This window comes from Humulus lupulus, chromosome 8 (assembly GCF_963169125.1).
Source record: "Humulus lupulus chromosome 8, drHumLupu1.1, whole genome shotgun sequence".
Classification (NCBI taxonomy): Eukaryota; Viridiplantae; Streptophyta; class Magnoliopsida; order Rosales; family Cannabaceae; genus Humulus; species Humulus lupulus.
The window spans coordinates 96,579,769-96,591,979 of NC_084800.1; positions in this window are offsets into that span (position 1 = coordinate 96,579,769).

The window sequence follows — 12,211 nt, forward strand, 5'->3', positions numbered from 1 at the left end:
TCTTAAAACAATGTCTACTACATATGCTTTCAGGGCACAATTCTCAACGGTTATATGATTACATGAGTTATATTATAATATGACTAAATATGCATGATTAGGTATATTAAATATGCACGTGGGTCCATTTCTCATTAGAAGGGCAATTTTTGTAATTTGGCCCGTTACGAGTATATTTGGAGTATATGTGCATATATGTGATATATGTGTGAGACCACATTGTTATGTGGATATATTTGGGTTATTCGGCACGAGGTGATCCTAGGGAGCAAGCTAGCAGGAAAGTTACAACGGGGTCAAATACCGGGCTCGGGGTGAGCCTAGGGGTAATTTGGTAATTTAGTACATTATTGGGATTGATCGGGTAATGGGAAAATTATTGGGTAATTATTTGAGAATATTAGAAGTAATGAGAATTATAGGGTGTTTATTATGATTAATGGGGTATACGACAAAAGACCAAAGTACCCTTGAGGGCATGTGATGATTAAGCTTAGGGAAAAGGGGTATTTGGGTCATTTGTGCCAAAAGTAGTGACTTAGTCACTCTTCCCTTCAGTAATAGGAAACCCCAAAATAGATAGAAACACTTACAACTCTCTCTCTCTCTCTCTCTCTCTCTCTATATATATATATATATATATATATTGTTCTTTCTCATTCTCTCTAAGATTGGTGTATGAATTTTGAGGAAACTAAGTGAATTCAAAGCTTGGAAGTGGAGGCTTAGGTCTATAGACTCCTTAGCTACAGCTAGAGGGACACAATTCACAGTTGAGGTAAGCTATAAACTCTATTTGTTTAATTGAGTTATGTTTTGGTTTTATGGTGTTCTTGAGCTTGAGGATCAAGGTATTGAATTTGAGATTTGGTGGATGTTTTTAGTGAACTAATGTTGGGTTTTGTTGCTGGTAATATTTTAATGTTGTTCTAGGATCGAATTTTGGTTTTGGGAATTGTTTTGGTGATTTTTGGGTAAGTTTTTGGCAGAGGAAACAAAAGAAATTCTGGGTTCGTAGGGTTAATCTGCGACCCTGTTCTTGGGGTGCCGCGACCCATGTGAACCCAGGGTGCATGGGCTCTGTTTGGTGTAGGCACGCCGTGACCCTCTAGGTTAAGTCGCGACGCGTGTCCCTAGGCAGAGGCAGGGGGAGGCCTCGGATTGAAGGCACGTCGCGGCCCTCTGGGTCAAGTCGCAGCTCGCATAGGCAGTTTTGGCCAAGTTGGGTTTTGAGTGACGGGAACTCAAACCTAAGGGCTCAGGATTGATCCTACTACCCAATTTAGTAGAGTTTGACGTCCTGAAGGCTAGGACTCACTACAGAAGCCTTTATTCGCTCATTATTGATGGGATTCCATATTATGGTTGTGTCTAGGTTGTCGTTAGGGTCTCAAAATTGGGATCATGCTCGAGGATCGTTCTTGATATACATTACACTCGAACCTGAGGTAAGAAAATTGCACCCAATACGTGATGTGCATGATTAGGGCTTAGCTCGAATGTTGAATATAGATTTGATCAGGGCTTGGGCCTCTAAGAATGTGCATGATTATGATTATGCTTGTGATTGTTGATTGGGCATGTTGAATGCTCTGTATCTGGATATTTGATATATGATATATGCTTGTCTGCATTATCTGATTGAAAATACTTGACTTATAAGTCAAGAACGGCAATAGTGCATTGAGCACTGGTCAAAAGCGTTGACTCATAAGTCAAGGGCGGAAATAGCACACTGAGCGCTAGTCAAAATGGTTAGGCTAATCAAGAGTGCATCATACGCTTGTTTGACCCAATGTTCGTGGAAAACTCAGCGCTAGGTACGTTGGGCCAGCTCCAAGGCAGGTTATACAAAAGATAGGGCAATGGGCCTCGGGGTGACTTATTAGACCCATATCCTAGGGCTAGGCCCTGGACTTGACTTATCAGTAAAGAACGACATTAGCACACTGAGCGTTGCTCAATATGGTTATGCCTAGTCAGGAGCGCATCATATGCTTGTCCGACCCAATGGTCATGGAAAACTCAGCGCCAGGTACGTTGTGCCAGCTCCGAGGCTGGTTATACAGATGTTGATTGGTTTTTTAGCCAACTGACGCGGAGTCAAAATAATTAATTAGAGAGCTTTCAATTAGACAATCAATGAACAATAAATAAGCCAAGAACCTAGTAGTGATGAGCAATAAATGTGGATGCTCAATATTCCATGCTTGTAAAAGATCCAAGGCACATGCTAAGGTCCCATAAAGGCCTAGATACATGTCTGAGCCGCGAGACCCTCGGGCCACCGTCATCTTGCAACTGCCTACTCTCGGTACACCCAGCGAGGCCCCGTCTCGCGCAAGTGCGTCTCGCGAGGCCCCTGCCTCGCACCACCTCTCGGTGCACCCAGCGAGGCGACATCTCACGCATCATAGCCGCATGCACCCAGCGAGGCCCCATCTTGCGCAAGTGCGTCTCGCGAGGCCCCTGCCTCGCACCACCTCTTGGTGCACCCAGCGAGGCGACATCTCGCGCGTCACAGCCACATGCACCCAGCGAGGCCCCGTCTCGCGCAAGTGCATCTCACGAGGCCCCGTCTCGCGCAAGTGCATCTCGTGAGGCCCCTGCCTCGCACCACCTCTCGGCGCACCTAGCGAGGCGACATCTCGCACGTCACAGCCGCATGCACCCAGCGAGGCCCCATCTCGCGCAAGTGTGTCTCGCGAGGCCCCTGCCTCGCACCACCTCTCGGCGCACCCAGCGAGGCAACATCTCGTGCAGGAGTATCTAGCGCAGGAGCGTCTCGTGAGGCCGACACAACACCCCTTGCCTCGCCCGCGCACCAGCCGCGCCAAGGGCTCGCGAGGCCGACGCCTCGCCCACGCATTAGCCACGCCAGGGGTTCGCGAGGCCAACACCACGCGCACGCACCAGCCGCGCCAGGGGCTCGCGAGAGACACCCCCACCTCAGCACGTCATGTTCGTGCCACTAAGGGTTGCCTACATAATGGGCCTCGTTGGGGGGGCTTAGTCACTCCCCTTGAGATAGGAGCTGGTGACGGGACACCACTCTTGCTGTGGGTCTAACATGAGGTAAGGTCAAGAACTTATTTCACGCACCCTTAAGAATGAAGTGGGGAAGCCTCATAGCGATTCATTCAAAGTCGAAAGGAATCAGAGTACGGACATGGTATTCGTGCCAGACAGGTAGTGGTCGTACATATGAGGTACCTGTTGTGATCCTCACCAGCCCATCTCTCACACCCGTACAAGGCAAGTAGTGGAGGCATAACCGAGTACAAAAGCTGAGGTGCTCCCACAAACTCTGACCATGTACTAGAGCCGACACAACTACATCTGATACCACTCTCCTGATAGTGTACTTGTGTACAATTTGGTCCCCTAGACCACAATGTATCAGGGGACATTAGAGCCCCCTATAAAGGGAACCCCTCTTCAACATTGAAGGGGGTTGTTGGAAAAATTACTGTAGCATTGCACCATAATGAATACAAACTGATTTCACCATTTTTCTTCTGCAATTATTCTTGGAGTTCCTACTCAGATTTTTAAAGCTTTTCTTTTGATAATCTCTACGTTGCAATTTTTCTAACTTAACTTAGTTGACGAGTTCTCACCGTCAACAATAAATAATAAAGAACACCAGAATCATAAAGGTTCGGCCCCAAGAAATGGTAATGACCTACTTCCTCTTAGATTTGTATTGATCTTAAAGGTTTAAACAAGATAACCAGTGAATACAAGTAGATTTCTAGGTGTAAAAGACAATACAAAATGGCAGAATTGCTGCTAAGTACTATGTCAGGCTGCTCAGTATGTTTATGGTGTTGGTCGGTAGTCTATTTTCATGAACCCCCTCAAATGTTGTGGGGAGTTTATATTTATCTATCCCTCCCATATGAGGGTTGCACCTAAGCATAACTAATAGGGAAATATCCCTCTCTTCACGCAGGTAATTACAGTCCTATTTGCTAGGAGGTTTGACTGAATCTTCAGGGATGTTAGGCGTTCTTTGCGGATGGTTGGGCGAGTGTAACTGCTTTCAACCGACCAGGTTTATTTGTCTGTCACTTCGACCAACAGGTTTTCTGGTGGTCTTGTCGAGCGGCAAATTATTGTATACCCTGTAGATATATACCAATCAGCATGTCGAGGGGCTACCCAGTCTACCCCATGTGGCCAAGCTTAATGCCATGTGCTCAAGACTAGTGCCACATCAGATATGCCAAGTTTTGGGATAACAACAAAGGATAGGGAAAAAGGCCTCAGGGTGACTCATTAGTCTCATATCCTATGTCGTTGAGCCCCAGTATGATTCATTAATCATGTATTTTGGGCAATGGACCTCGGTATGATTCATTAATCATTAATTAGGGCAACTGGCCACATTTGATGTTGTAGTCATTTATATGTATGGTATGCATGCATGAGTAGGGTTATTACTGCTAGGCATGCTTATTATGATTTGGTAACGTGTTAATAATTGCTTATGAGCATGTTTAAGTTTTCTTGCTGATCCTTAGCTCACGGGTGCCATGTGGTGCAGGTAAGGGGAAAAGGAAGCTGGACCATCCATGAGCTGGAGAGCTCCGGTGATGATGTGTACATATGTAGTTGCTCGACCACCACGGTCGGGGTTTCTCAGAGGAACTAGAGTCAAACCCTATTTTGCCGCTTAGGTCGGCTAGTTGTAACTTTTCAATTATAATTGACCTTTTTAAATGTTAGTTTGGGATCCATGTATGGAAGTAAATGTTTAGTGAAACGGTTATACGTTTTGACCAAATTTTTTAACCCTCAATCATTAATCATGTTTACTTACATGATTATGCCCAAATGACTCGTTTAGTGAGTCTAGCACTATTTAAAATACACAGTATAACGATCCTTTATTAGGAGGATGTTACATTAGCTCACCCCCATTTTTTTTACAGGAAAAAATTGATCATGTGTTGGCATGGCGGGTTGGGATCTATTCCAAGAAGGCGTGTGTACTTTGTGAGGGGACTGTATGAACGAGGACAATCTAAGAACACCATAGCATATTACTATTTTATGATATCTATGTGGGACATATTTTATTATGTTGCATGTTTTTCCTTAAAAGTTTCATCTTTATTTTGGAAACTCGGATCTGAATTATTTATAAAGTTTGATTTCATGGCATTTTGAAACTTTACTTAAAAGATATGTCATAAATAAAATTAAGGTGTTACATTAATAAATACAATAATATTAATTCCACTATTTTTACTAATAAATAAAATTGTCAATATACTTAATAAATTTATTGTATAAAAATATTTGTATTTTCATAATTTTCCTAGACTAAATGTCACTTTTATTAAAATTTAATTATTCTTATTAAACATATTGTTACGTCTCATATTTACTATATATAAAATATCACATTTAATAAATACAGTAATGTTAATGCCACTTTTTTGTTACTATTAAAAAAATTATTTATATACCTAATAAATTGATTGTATAAAAATATTTGAATTTCTATCATTTTCCTCACCTTATTAAAATTCAATTATTCTTATTAAACATATCAATCTTTGCAAAGCTCTACTCACGTTATTTGAGCTCTATGAAAAAATTATTATTATTCTTTCCAAATCTCGACCGTGGATGGTCGAGCTCTGCTCATGACACTCGAGCTCTATAAATATTTATCAATATTTGCAAAGCTTGACCATGTATGGTCGAGCTCGACTCACGTCAGTTGAGCTCTATGATGAAATTATTATTAGTCTTTAAAAATCTCAACCGTAGACAGTTGATCTCTACTCACTTTAGTTGAGCTATGTGCTGGAATATTTTATCAATCTTTGCAAAGCTCGACTATGGATGGTCGAGCTACACTCACGTCAGTTTAACTCTATGATGAAGTTATTATTAGTCTTTCCAAATCTCGACCGTTGATGATCGAGCTCTACTCATGTCAGTCAAGTTCTATAATGGAATATTTATCAATCTTTGCAAAGCTCAACCATGTATGGTCGAGCTCTACTCATGGAAGTCGGGGTTCATCTCAAGTAAACACAAGAAAATTTAAATTAATTCAAACCAATGATATAAATTAACCATAGTAATTCAAAATAAGCATGTGCATCAGCAATTATAATTTAGATGTTGTGGCTTGTAAGAAGCATGTTTTTGGAGTGACCAGACTGCCCGCATAAACCACACATTTTTATCCATTTTTTGCCCTCACCAACTGATGGGAATCTTTTCAATTTTTCTCTACCATGCTTGATTGGGACATTTGGAGGCAATACCTTCGCCAATACTTCAACTTCATCGATATCCTAATCTTCTTGTTGAAGGACTGGATAAATGGTATCAACATAAGCCAAGATCCAAGTTTCCAACTTATAATAATTACAGCACAAATCATACACTTCTATTCCAACTTGCTTATATGATGTTAATTCATGCACACATGGAAGTTGATCAAGGTCAAAGACACGACATTAACATTGTCTTTGACTTGGATCAATTATGGTATCATTGTCTTTACCAGTAACCTCATACTCAAATCGGTTAAGTTGTTTCACATTGATTTTCGATGCTTTCTTGAATCTTTTTCGAATAATATTATCTGCCATTGGAGTTAAAGGTGTACACTTTGTATTGATAGATGTCACAATATTGCGGCAAGTGTTGAACTACTCAGACACTTTTGCTTGCATAGCCTCCAACAACGCAATGATAGGGTACTCTCTAGGTTCCCTCAGTGCTGCATTAATAGATTTAGCATTATTCGTAGTCATGATATTGTATCGACAACCTATAAAGTGAGATCTCGCTCATTTACTAAGTGTGGGGTTTGATTCTTCAAGATACTTCACGGCTCTAGGATATCTATTCTTCAATTCATCATAGAGTTTGTTAAAGCCAGAAACTTTATAGGCATTGGCAATTTGTTCGAATAATTTTGTGACACCTTTAACTCTGACGCGTGTTTTAATATTCTAAGACAAATGCCACCTGCAATGCCCATGTTGTGACTTCCTATAAATAATTGACACCCCACTGACGATGCTTTGATTTCTATCTGAAATAAAGACCAAGTCACTATCATCAAGTATAAGATATTGTAACTTTGTAAGGAACCATGACCATTAAGCATAATTCTCTGAATCAACCACAGCCCAAGCAATAGGATATTGATGAAAATTACCATCTTGTGTTGTTGCAATGAGCATTACACATTTGTACTTGGTCTCCAACCAAGTCCTATCCACCGCAATAACCTTTCTCATGCAACGAAATCCTTTAATGAATGCTCCATAACCTAGGAAAACATATTTGAATTTATAATCTTCATCCACCTCCAAATGTGTGATTGTACCTTAATTCATCTTTCAAACCATGTACAAGTAAGCTGGAAGATTTTGAAAGCTTCATTCAAGTGAACCTCTAAAAAGGTTGTTTGCCATTTTTTCTCCCTTCCAAGCTTTCAAAGAATGTAATCTCTCTTTTGACAAAAATGTAGATGGAACAAGTTTATAGATTAAAAATATAAATCTCGACCAAGTTCAGTTGAGCTCTACTAGTATCTGAACCAGCTATAGTAAAGCAGCAGTTAAGCTCTACCATTATCTCGAATATCTCTACCTAGTTGAGCTCAATTGTACCAAGCCAAGAATTAAGCAATATCATATTTTTCATGGGTTTCACTTTGCAAAATCACTATTTTTAACTCAAAAACCACAAAATGGTAATGATATGGGTATAATTATACTTTAATTGTTATGTTTACCACATATTTATGAAGAAACAAACTTGTAAGAAAACAAAATGCAAACATTTAGTTCTAACGTTTAAATCAATAAAGATTCAAAATTTAATATACTAATCTCGACCAAGTTTAGTTGAGTTCAACTACTATCTTAACCAGCGATAAATGAGCAACACTTGAGCTCTACTAGTATCTCAACCATGTTCGGTCGAGCTCTACTGTAACTATCATCTCGACTGAACCCAGTCGAGCTCAATTGTACACAGTCGAGACCTACGTATCTTCTTCTTCGTGAGTTTCACTTCGAAAAATCGTCATTTTCAACTCAAAAACCATAAAATGGTAATAATATGACTAACTAGTACTTTTATTGTTATTTTTACCACATATATATATATGAAAAAACAAACATCTAAGCCAACAAAATACAACTTTCTTTGTTTTCACATTCAAACCAAAAATTAAAAAATTAGGGTTTCTCATTTACTTACCTCAATATAATCACTTTTTTCCAACAATGTCACTGAAATCGGTATGTAAGTGTGTCCCAAAATAAAATTTCTACATATTTGGAGAGATTTGATAGGATTTTGAGAGTTTTGATAGGATTTGGAGAGATTTTGAAGAAGAAATGGTGGATGGAGAAACAAGGGAAGGATGGATACGTTTTTTTTAATATGATTTTTTTCACAATTTGGTTTTTTATTATTTTAATTTAAAACAAATATAAAATAATAAAAGGGCATTATTGGAATATAAAAGTTTCATTAAAGGAGGAGGTTAGTGTAGCTAAATTTTGAAAAAATAAGGTTACATAGCTAATCGAAAAACTTTTTAAGGCCATATAGCTCAAAAATCATAACTTTTAAGGCTTGTCTAGTTTTGTGCCTTTCTTAGACCATCTTCAATGAGATATATAAATATTATGCTATATTTGACAAAAAAAAAATCAATATATGATATATTTTGCACAATTTTTAGCACTATGCTCCAATACACAATTGTAAAAACGGATGTAAAAATCAATATTTCATTAATGCTCCTTTGATATTTTATTGCAAATATACAAAAAGTCATGTTACTAGTTAAAGATAAAAGTCTAGCATTTAATAGTGATAGATAAAGATAATACTAAAATAATAAAAATGACATAAAAGTAAATAAAAAAATGTAACATTTATGGTGATGCAAAATATCCATCATGCTATATTGTGTGCTAAATTTGGCACAAATTTTAGCATACCATTGGAGCAACTTTTTTGTAGAGTGTGATATATTTTAGCACTACATCACTAATTTGGCATACCATTGGAGACGCTCTTAGGTGTCTTATGAGGTTTGTGTTATGCTATTATTGTTTGTCTTGTTACATTATTGCTTTGTATCATATCTTTTTAGGCTTCTTGTGCCTTCTTAGGTTAATTTTATTTCTTTTTAATTGTATTTAGAAGAAGTTTCTTATCTTTGTTGGAATGATGGTAAGTGTTTTATTGACATTTCAAGGAGAGATACTTGTTATTTTAAAAGATGTTTCAATATCTAGCTGAAAGAAAATATTTCGGTTAAAATAGTTAGTAATCCATCCAATAAAGATATAAGATACTTGTAACGTCCCGAACTCACTATTAAGGCTAAGTGCCTTGATTATCGTGCCTGGAGAGCATAATTGGATTTATATGTGGAGTTAACCGAATATATGTGAGATTATGTGGGATAAATGATGTATATGGTAATGTGAATATTTATGCATTTTTATGTGTATTAAATATGCACGTGGGCCCATTTTTATAAATTGGGGCATATTTGTAACTTTTGACCCATTGAGGGTATATTTGTATTATGTGTTATGAGTGAGAGCACAATATTATGGAGATATATTTGAAATATGTGGTTCGAGGTGATCCCAGTGAGTGGATTAGCGGAATAGTCACACCGGGGTTAAATACCCGACTCAGGGTGAGCCTAGGGATATTTTGGGAAACTTAATTAGTATTCTGGATTTACCGGGTAACAAGTAGTTATTTGGTGATTATTTGGGTATGTCAGGATTAATCGTGAATTTATAAGGCAATTTGAGGATTAGCGGGAAATGAGACACAAAGACAATTTTTCCCTTGAGGGCATTATAGAGTAAATCTTGATCTAGAGGCTTTTTGGTCTTTTGTGGCAAGGGATAGACTTAGTCTTGGGCTGCCCTATCTATCTAGGGGACTTAGGAAGTCTAGAGGCAACCAGAAGAAAAGAAAACAAAAATAAAGCCTTTCCTTCTCTCTTTATTCACTTCTCTCTTTCCCCCTTGATGTGCCTAGGGCTTTTGAGGGTTTTTGAAGTGGATGCTGTGGAAATTGAAGGAGCTAAGGCTAGGATTGGTGGAGGTTCAACTTTAGGGTCGCAATTCTCATTAAGCTTTAATTATGTTTTGATTAGTTTGAGTTTGGTTTTTAGGGTGATCTAGAGTTTTGAGTTCAATGATTGAGATTCAAAGTTTTGCTGAAGTTTTAGCTTAGTTCCTAATGGTTATATGAAGGTTATGTGGTGTTTTTATTAAATTAAGATTTGAGTATGAGTTTAGTTGAAGTTTGGGATTTGATTTTTGGGGTTTTGGCTTAGGAAAAATGCAGGAAAAACCTAGAATTTCTGGGTTTGTGGGGTCGCGGCGCGGCGCTGTTTTTGAGCACTGTGGCCCGCATGAACCCAGAAGGCCTAGGAGGGTTGCTGAAACGCCCAGGCGTCGCGGTGTGGGTTAGGCTTTGTGAAATCCACAGTGTGTACCTTTCTCCAACAACCATATTTCATAATGGCTTTGTGAAATCCAAACTCAAATGTGTAACATACAGTCTACACATTATTGGATAATATTTGGGAGTTACAAATTTGTAGCTGATTTTGTAACTCCAAAATATGTCACATTTGGACACACACATGTGTCCAATTTTGTAACTCTCAATAATATGTTACAAGGTATGACAAATCACATTTTGTCAAATTATTTAATCTAACATTAAATTATTTAATATAATATAACAGAATATACTTCACGAGCTGAAAACTAAAAGGTATGCACCTAAAAAAAATCCTAAATATATATAAAGTATATTATGGTAACTAATAAATCTTAATTATTTTTCAAGCGAAAACCTCACCTTTTTGAAGAGGTTTAGATGGAATCAAGCTTGCGAGCTTCCTTTTATTTGATTTAAAATTTTTATTGTCTATTCTTTCAAGAATAACACTAGATACGTCTAGTTAGACGATAATGTTATTCTTGTTGCATATCAATAATGAATAGTAATAAAGTCATTTAAAAAAAAAAGAGTAAATGATGGCTAAAATATTTGTTTTTTGGCAGTAAATATACTCAATGTCTTCAAAATGTTGCACTTTTATACTCAAACTTTTTTTTGGCGGTAAATATACTCAATATTTTTAAAATATTGCACTTTTATACCTATTTTTTTTTATTATTTTGATAAATAATAAGAAAGTGAATGAAAAATATAGGATTTTAATTATTTTTTAAAATTTTAAATTATTTTATCTTTCTTATTATTTCTCAAAATAATTTTTAAAAATAGGTATAAAAGTGCAACATTTTAAAAACATTAGATATATTTGCCATAAAAAAAAATTTGTGTATAAAAGTGTAGCATTTTGAAAACATTGAGTATATTTACCACTAAAAAAAGATTGTGTATAAAAGTGAACATTTTGAAAACATTGGATACTGCCATTTACTCTTAAACAAATGAAAATCATAGGAAAATTTCATGTTATATGCATGATAGCTTAGTGAAATTTTTTAATATGCCAACATAAGTTCTATCCCAAATATATGACAATTTTAATTTTTTGGACAAAAATACCCCTAACATTCAAACACTCATTTTCTCTCTCAGTCTGAACTCTCTCTCTCTCTCTCTAACGTCTATTATTCTCTCACTCCCTCTATCTTTCTAATCTTGTAGATTTTGAAAAAATACCAAAATTAAAAAAAAAAAAATCTAAAATGGACATATGAGTGAAAAAATATGAATCTCTAAAGTTTTCGTCAAATTTCAGTGCAGAGCATCAAAATTGCATCGGAAAAGCATCGTTTTGGCCAAAAATCAAGTTTTCATGATTGCATCCCAAAAGCATCGACACGCTATCGATTTTGCCTCGAAAAAGCATTGAGTTTGCATCGAAAAAGCATCGTTTTAGCATTGACAAAACACACTTTTGGCAAAGAAGAAAAACAAGTTTTCATGATTTGCATCACAAAAGCATCGAAACACCATTGACAAAGCATCGAAAAAACATCGTTTAGGCCAAAAATCAAGTTTCATGATTGTGTCGCAAGAACATCGAAATTGCATTGAAAAAGACCCGTTTTGGCCAAAAATTGCATTGATGGTGTTTCGATGCACTTGCGATGCAACCATGAAAACTTGATTTTTTTTGGCCAAAATGATGTTT